Source organism: Schistocerca piceifrons, chromosome 6, assembly GCF_021461385.2.
Source record: "Schistocerca piceifrons isolate TAMUIC-IGC-003096 chromosome 6, iqSchPice1.1, whole genome shotgun sequence".
NCBI lineage: Eukaryota > Metazoa > Arthropoda > Insecta > Orthoptera > Acrididae > Schistocerca > Schistocerca piceifrons.
This window is the reverse complement of record NC_060143.1, coordinates 219,377,699-219,385,089: the sequence shown is the minus strand read 5'-3', so window position 1 is coordinate 219,385,089 and position 7,391 is coordinate 219,377,699. Positions and strand designations below refer to the sequence as shown.

Genomic DNA, 7,391 nt, shown 5'->3' with positions numbered 1-7,391 from the left:
CACTTCCATACATGGCTACACTCCATACAAATAGTTTCAGAAACGACTTCCTGACACTTAAATCTACACTCGATTTTAACAAATTTCTCTTCTTCAGAAACACTTTCCTTGCCATTGCCAGTCTACATTTTATATCCTCTCTACTTCGACCATCATCAGTTATTTTGCTCCCCAAATAGCAAAACTCCTTTACTACTTTAAGTGTCTCATTTTCTAATCTAATACCCTCAGCATCTCCCGACTTAATTCGACTACATTCCATTATCCTCGTTTGGTTATGTTGATGTTCATCTTATATCCTCCTTTCAAGATGCTATCCATTCCGTTCCACTGCTCTTAAAAGTCCTTTGCCGTCTCTGGTAGAATTACAATTTCATCGGCGAACCTCAAGGTTTTTATTTCTTCTCCATGGATTTTAATACCTACTCCGAATTTTTCTTTCGTTTCCTTCACTGCTTGCTTATTATACAGATTGAATAACATCGGGGAGAGGCTACAACCCTGTCTCACTCCCTTCCCAACCACTGCTTCCCTTTCATGCCCCTCAACTCTTATAACTGCCATTTGGTTTCTGTACAAATTGTAAATAGCCTTTCGCTTCCTGTATTTTACCCCTGCCACCTTCAGAATCTGAAAGAGAGTATTCCGGTCAACATTGTCAAAAGCTTTCTCTAAGTCTTCAAATGCTAGAAACGTAGGTTTGCCTTTCCTAAATCTAGCTTCCGAGATAAGTTGTAGGGTCAGTATTGCCTCACGTGTTCCAATATTTCTATGGAATCCCAACTGATCTTCCCCGAGGTCGGCTTCTACCAGTTTTTCCATTCGTCTGTAAAGAATTCGCGTTAGTATTTTGCAGCTGTGACTTATTAAACCGATAGTTCGGTAATTTTCACATCTGTCAACACCTGCTTTCTTTGGGATTGGAATTATTATATTCTTCTTGAAGTCTGAGGGTATTTCGCTTGTCTCATACATCTTGCTCACCAGATGGTAGAGTTTTGTCAGGGCTGGCTCTCCCAAGGCTGTCAGTAGTTCTAATGGAATGTTATCTACTCCCAGGGCCTTGTTTCGACTCAGGTCTTTCAGTGCTCTGTCAAACTCTTCACGCAGTATCATATCTCCCATTTCATCTTCATCTACATCCTCTTCCATTTCCATAATATTGTCCTCAAGTACATCGCCCTTGTATAGACCCTCTATATACTCCTTCTACCTTTCTGCTTTCCTTTCTTTGCTTAGAACTGGGTTGCCGTCTGAGCTCTTGATATTCATACAAGTTGTTCTCTTTTCTCCAAAGGTCTCTTTAATTTTCCTGTAGGCAGTATCTATCTTACCCCTAGTGAGATAAGCCCCTACATCCTTACATTTGTCCTGTAGCCATGCCTGCTTAGCCATTTTACACTTCCTGTCTATCTCATTTTTGAGACGTTTGTATTCCTTTTTGCCTGCTTCATTTACTGCATTTTTATATTTTCTCCTTTCATCAATTAAATTCAATATTTCTCCTGTTACCCAAGGATTTCTACTAACCCTCATCTTTTTACCTACTTGATCCTCTGCTGCCTTCACTACTTCATCCCTCAAAGCTACCCATTTTTCGTCTACTGTATTTCTTTCCCCCATTCCTGTCAATTGTTCCCTCATGCTGTCCCTGAAACTCTGTACAACCTCTGGTTTGGTCAGTTTATCTAGGTCCCATCTCCTTAAATTCCCACCTGTCTTATATTATCCGTATTCGTTTTAGGGTTTACAATAACGTTTAAATTAGCTAGATAAAAAAATTGTTTTTATGTATATAGTCTGAATCGGCGAGTGAAAATCTGTACCAATGCCGGCAATCGAACTCAGGTTTTTGCTTGCAAGGCAGGTTCATTAGCCCTAACTCACCTTGGCACAGCGGTTTACACAACTGCACCGATTACCTTGCTACTCCGCAATCCTCGATCCAAATTTTCACTGCCGCCTCAGTTTAAATTATCCCTTAAATTCCCATGGATCGAGGAGGGAGGCGTGCTAGGGAAAACGGTGCAGATGCGTGAAACGCTGTGCAAGGGCGCTTAGTGGCTAGAGCACTTGTCTAGGAAGCAGGAGTCTCAAGTTCAATTCCCGGACTTGGCACAAATTTTCACTCGCCGCATCAGTCTGTATACACAAAACCATATTTGTATTAAACCAGTAAAGTTTGTGAAATTGTGTCATTTTATATGAAAAAAATATTGTGATGTTACTCTGCTTATTCTTTATCTTTCCTTCCTCCCTTTGCTGAGAGCAAAGTGATACTTGCTTCACTAATTAATTTACCTTTGCTGCAACGAAAGTGAACTCTACTACCATCCATTTCATGCATTGTAAAGTAGCACTCCGGTGAATAATCGATAGTATGGATAAGTCTTACACACAGAATCAAGTGCTGCCGATTTTAAAGTAAGACGTGGACTTTATATCCGAATATTATTACTTCGTTTTTCTTTATATCGTGTTCTGTAATGAGCTTGTGTATGAAGGTCCGAACGCAGTTAGCCAGATGATGGACATTGAACTCGCAAGGCACTTAGCTGCGCCTTAGATTCCTCATATACATGTGTGTTGGTATGCGAAGTAAGCACTCCGTCTTCAGGCCACAAGTGGCCCATCTCCCATCCGACAGCCGTGTCATCCTCAGCTGAGGATGCGAACAGGAGAGGCGTGTGGTCAGCACACCATTCTCTCGGTCTTTATGATGGTTTTCTTTGACCGGAGCCGCTATTATTCGGTCGAGTAGCTCCTCAGTTGGCGTCACGAGGCTGAGTGCACCCCGAAAAGTGGCAACAGCACATGGCAGCCCGGATGGTCACCCATCCAAATGCCGGCTACGCCCGACAGCGCTTAACTTCGGTGATCTGACGGGAATCGGTGTATCCACTGCGGCAAGGCCGTTGCCTATGTGAAGTAAGACTAACTAATTAGTTTCTAGGACACTTCAGTTAAATATTATATCCTGTATACTGTTGTATAGTAAGTCGTGCTTATAAGCACACTGTCACTAGATAATCCTTCGAGTTGTACGGATGTTGTCTATGAAACTTTTTGTTCCTAACGTTACGCCAAGAATTGCGTCGGATATCTTCAGATGTGCCCCTGGTTCTGTTGCGAATACTAAAAAAAAATGGCTCTGAGCACTATGCGACTTAACGTTTGAGGTCATCAGTCGCCTAGAACTTAGAACTAATTAAACCTAACTAACCTAAGGACATCACACACATCCATGCCCGAGGCAGGATTCGAACTTGCGACCGCAGCGGTCGCTCGGCTCCAGACTGTAGCGCCCAGAACCGCACGGCCACTCCAGCCGGCCGCAATACTCAGCGGAATCACAAATACCTCTGAAGATGTACGGCGAAGCTCTGGAAGAAACTTTGGGAACGACAAAGTTTTGTAGACCGCAATCGTACAAACCCGAAAATTTACCAGCAGTTCTGGTGCAATTATGTGGCATATCACAAAAAACTAACATGCACCTATAAATATGTTGAACAGCAACAATAGAACCACCATTTTCTGATTACTGCCTGAGAGCTGAAACATAATTTTCTGCTGTTCAGTTCTCAATTACCCAAACATCACAATCTGCTGCACTCGCTGGTGATAATGGTAAGTCGACAAATCCGCCCTGCAACTGGAAACGGTGCTTTAGAACTGTATGTTCTTTTGACGACACCCTTTTCCTCAGAACAGTCAGTCTGTTGCACTCAAGCGCTACACTAATAAGCCAAAACATTATGACTACTGCCCACGGCGACGTTGGATCCCGCCTGATGCCGTTGCTGGCGCGCGGCGCGGTAACAAAAGTATGTAAGCGGAGCAGACACGGACGAGAAATCACCTTAGCGAAGATATGGGCTGCAAATGGGTAAATCCGTTGAGATAAGTGAATTTAACAAAGGATATATTATTATTACGTGAGTATCACGGAAACGGAGAAGCTGGTCGAATGTTCGCGTGCTACTGACGTGAACATCTCCGGAAAGAGGTAGAAGGACAGTGAAAATAGCACTAGGCGCTAATTGGTTGGTCGTCCACCACACTTCGCGGAACGCGGGGTTCGGAGGCTCGTCTGTCCCATAAAGTAGGGTACACGGTGATCTGTAGCATCCCTGCTGGAACAGCACAATGTTGATGCACGCACAGGTGTTTCAGAGCACACCGTCCATCGCACATTCTTGAACATGGAGCCCCGCAGCAGACCACCCTTACGTGTTCACATGTTGACCCAACGACATCGTTAATTAAGTTTGCAGAGCACACGGAACCATTTGGATTCGACCATCGATCAATAGAAACGTGTCGGCTCTTTGAGTGAATCACATTTTTGTTGCACTAGGTCGATGGTCGTCTACACAAACGCCGTTATCAAGGTGACTGGCGGCTCGTAACGTGCCACGCGCCACAGACACTGACTGGTGGGAGCAGTTTTATGCTATGGGAGACATTCTCCTGCGCTAGCATGGGACCTGTGGTACTAATCGAAGACAAGCTGACAGCTGCGAGCCAGCTGAAACCAATTATGCTTGATGTCTTACCAGACGACATTGTCATCTTTCAGCAGTGTAATTGTCAGTGACTCGGAGCCAGAACCATGCTACAGTGGTTTGAGGAGCATTATAGCGGACTCACAGTGATGTCTTGGCCACCAAATTCGCCTGATGTGGATCCGACGGTACCCCTCTGGGTCGCTATCGAGCGCGAACACCGCGTATGCAATCAGCGGTCTGTTAATTATGCGAATCACTTGACCCCGTGAACAGGTATCAAATGCCATATACTTCCTCAAACCTATCAACGAACTGTCGGATTGCTAATACGCAGAATCGACGAAGTATTTCGTTCGAAAGCCTGACAGAGAAGCTATTTACGCAAGTGGTCAAAATGTTTCGGCGCATCAGTATACGCAGATGGAACACAGGTACCAGCTGTGTCAGATGCAATTTACATGAGTGAAGCGCTGAAGTGCTTCCCTCGTCTGCTGCGACTGTCGCTGTCGAAACAGAATTACGAATGAGGCGAAATGCGAACGGCAATGCCGTTTGTGGGCGGCGAGTACGGTACCGTACGATTGCCAGTGAATGCGTTATTGGCCAGTGTCAGAAGAAGATACAGGAAACGATGGCGCTGACGCTAAATTCCTCGGAATCGTACTGGTTAGCTACAGAGCACGGGAGTGTGGAGAGTGCCGCTCTTACATACTCTAGCCCAACAAGCGTCAGCAGATATCTCGAGATAAGGACACTGATACGTATATACAGAGTCAACGAGAACTCCGCCGAGAAACTTTCAGAGGTGGTGTTATGTGTTACAATAGAAATACTAAATATTCGTAGATCTGCAGTTAAGATAGTTTGATCATGCATCAGGTGAAAAATGACTTTACTGATCAAAAAGTATGCATGACACGTTTCGGGAGTATTCCCATCTTCAGAAATCGAAGAGCAATGGTAGCAGAAGGACAAGAGCGTTACCATTTGTGCAGATAACATGAGAGTCAGGGAGCAGTAGCCGACTGAGACAGACGCAGCAACAGGGAAGTAATCGCATTTGAGTCATTTACGAGTTCCTAACCAGGAGCGAATTTTATTGTATCATCTGTGTGCTTTAATAGTTTAGTTTCTTGAGTTTCTGCGTGTAAATTTAATATCTAATAGCCGGAGTTGTCGCGTTTCCGTTTGCGTCGGAAAGTAAACCAATTTTGTTACATTTTACAAGTTCCTAATCAGGGGCAAATTATTTAGTTTCACATGGTTGCTTCGGTAGTTAGTTTTTCGAATATCTGTGTATTACTATACAAAGTTCGTGCGTTTCCGTCAGGGTTTAGATTGGAGTTGCGCAGCACTTGCCGATAGTCCGTTTATCTCCATAGTTTAGTTTTCCACGGTCTTGTGTATGGACAGGGACTGCGATTGTTGTGTGCGGATGCGAGCCGAGTTGGTGACACTTCGCTCACAGCTTCAGGCTGTGATGGCTTCGGTTACACAGCTTGAGGCTGCAGTGGATGGGCGCCACTGTTGTGGGCCGGCCGTAGGGATCCAGCGGACGTCCAGAACGTCAGAGTCCTCCGATCGGTCTTCACCAGTGGCAAACCTATTTACTTCTCGCACTGAGGCCGACCCCTCATCTGTGGTCGAGTGGGAGGTCGCCCTGGGGCGAAGCAGGCGGTGAAAGACTTCCCAGGCGGCCGCAAGTAAGGCCTCCCCGGTTTGTCCGACAAACAGGTTCCAGGTGCTGTCTGTGGCTCACACTGTCGCTGAGCCAGATGCTGTCGCCTGTCCTGTTTCAGAGGAAACCACTCAGCCTTCAAGATCCGGGCAATAGATGAGGGTGGGATTATTGGTAGATGAGAGCTCCAATTTTAGGCGCGTTATGTGGCCCCTTAGGGACTTGGCTGACAAGCAGGCTAAGAAAACCAATGTGCACTCCGTGTATATGCCGGGTGCATACCGGGTGGAGTCATTCCAGACGTGGGAAGGGTCGTCCCGGATGCCATGAAGAACACAGGGTGCAGCCAACTGCGGAGGTTGCTCGCGTCGGTACCAGTGGTGTGTCACTTTGGATCAGAAGAGATTCTGTCTGGATTCGAGCGTCTAACAGAAGTGGTTAAGGCTGCCAGGCTTGCTTGCAAGATGAAAGCAGAGCTGACCATTTGCAGCATAGTCGACAGGACCGATTACGGACCTCTAGTACAGAGCCGATTGTAGGGTCTGAATCAGGCTCAGACGGTTCTGCGACCGTGTAGGCTGCAGATTCATCGACTTGGGCCGAAGGGTGGCTGGGTTTCGGGTTCCGCTGAATAGGTCAGGTGTACACTATACGCAGGATGCGGCTCCCCGGGTAGGAGGGACTGTGTGGCGTGGACTGGGCGGTTTCTTAGGTTAGAGGGTCTCGGGAAAACACAAGAAGGGCTTCAGTCACAAAGGGTGCAGGCTGAACACAGGAAGAACGTAGATACCGGAACCTTTCGTATAACAGTTGTAATTGTCGTAGCTGTGTTTTAAAAGTACCAGAGCTCCAAACGCTAATAGAAAGCACTGATGCTCAAATCGTTATGGGCACTGAAAGCTGGCTAAAGGCGGATATAAGCTCAGCCGAAATTTTTGCGAAGAACCTAACGGTGCTCCGAAAGGATAGACTAAACACGGTTGGCGGTGGCGTGTTTATTGCTGTCGGAAGTACAGTAGTTTATCTTGTCGCAAAATTGAAGTAGATACTTCCTGTGAGTTAGTATAGGCAGAGGTCATTGTTGGCATCCGTAATAAAATAATAATTGGATCCTTTTACCGACCTCCCATTCAGATGATAGAGTTGCTGGAAGGTTCAAAGAAAACTTGAGTTTGATTTCAAATACGTACCTGACTCATACG

General features: G+C 45.8%; 1 pseudogene; it reads right to left on the bottom strand.

Moving 5' to 3' along the window:
- Window positions 1–2,802: 2,802 nt before the first annotated feature.
- Window positions 2,803–2,920, bottom strand: LOC124803725 (annotated as a pseudogene).
- Between the last annotated feature and the right edge of the window lie 4,471 nt (window positions 2,921–7,391).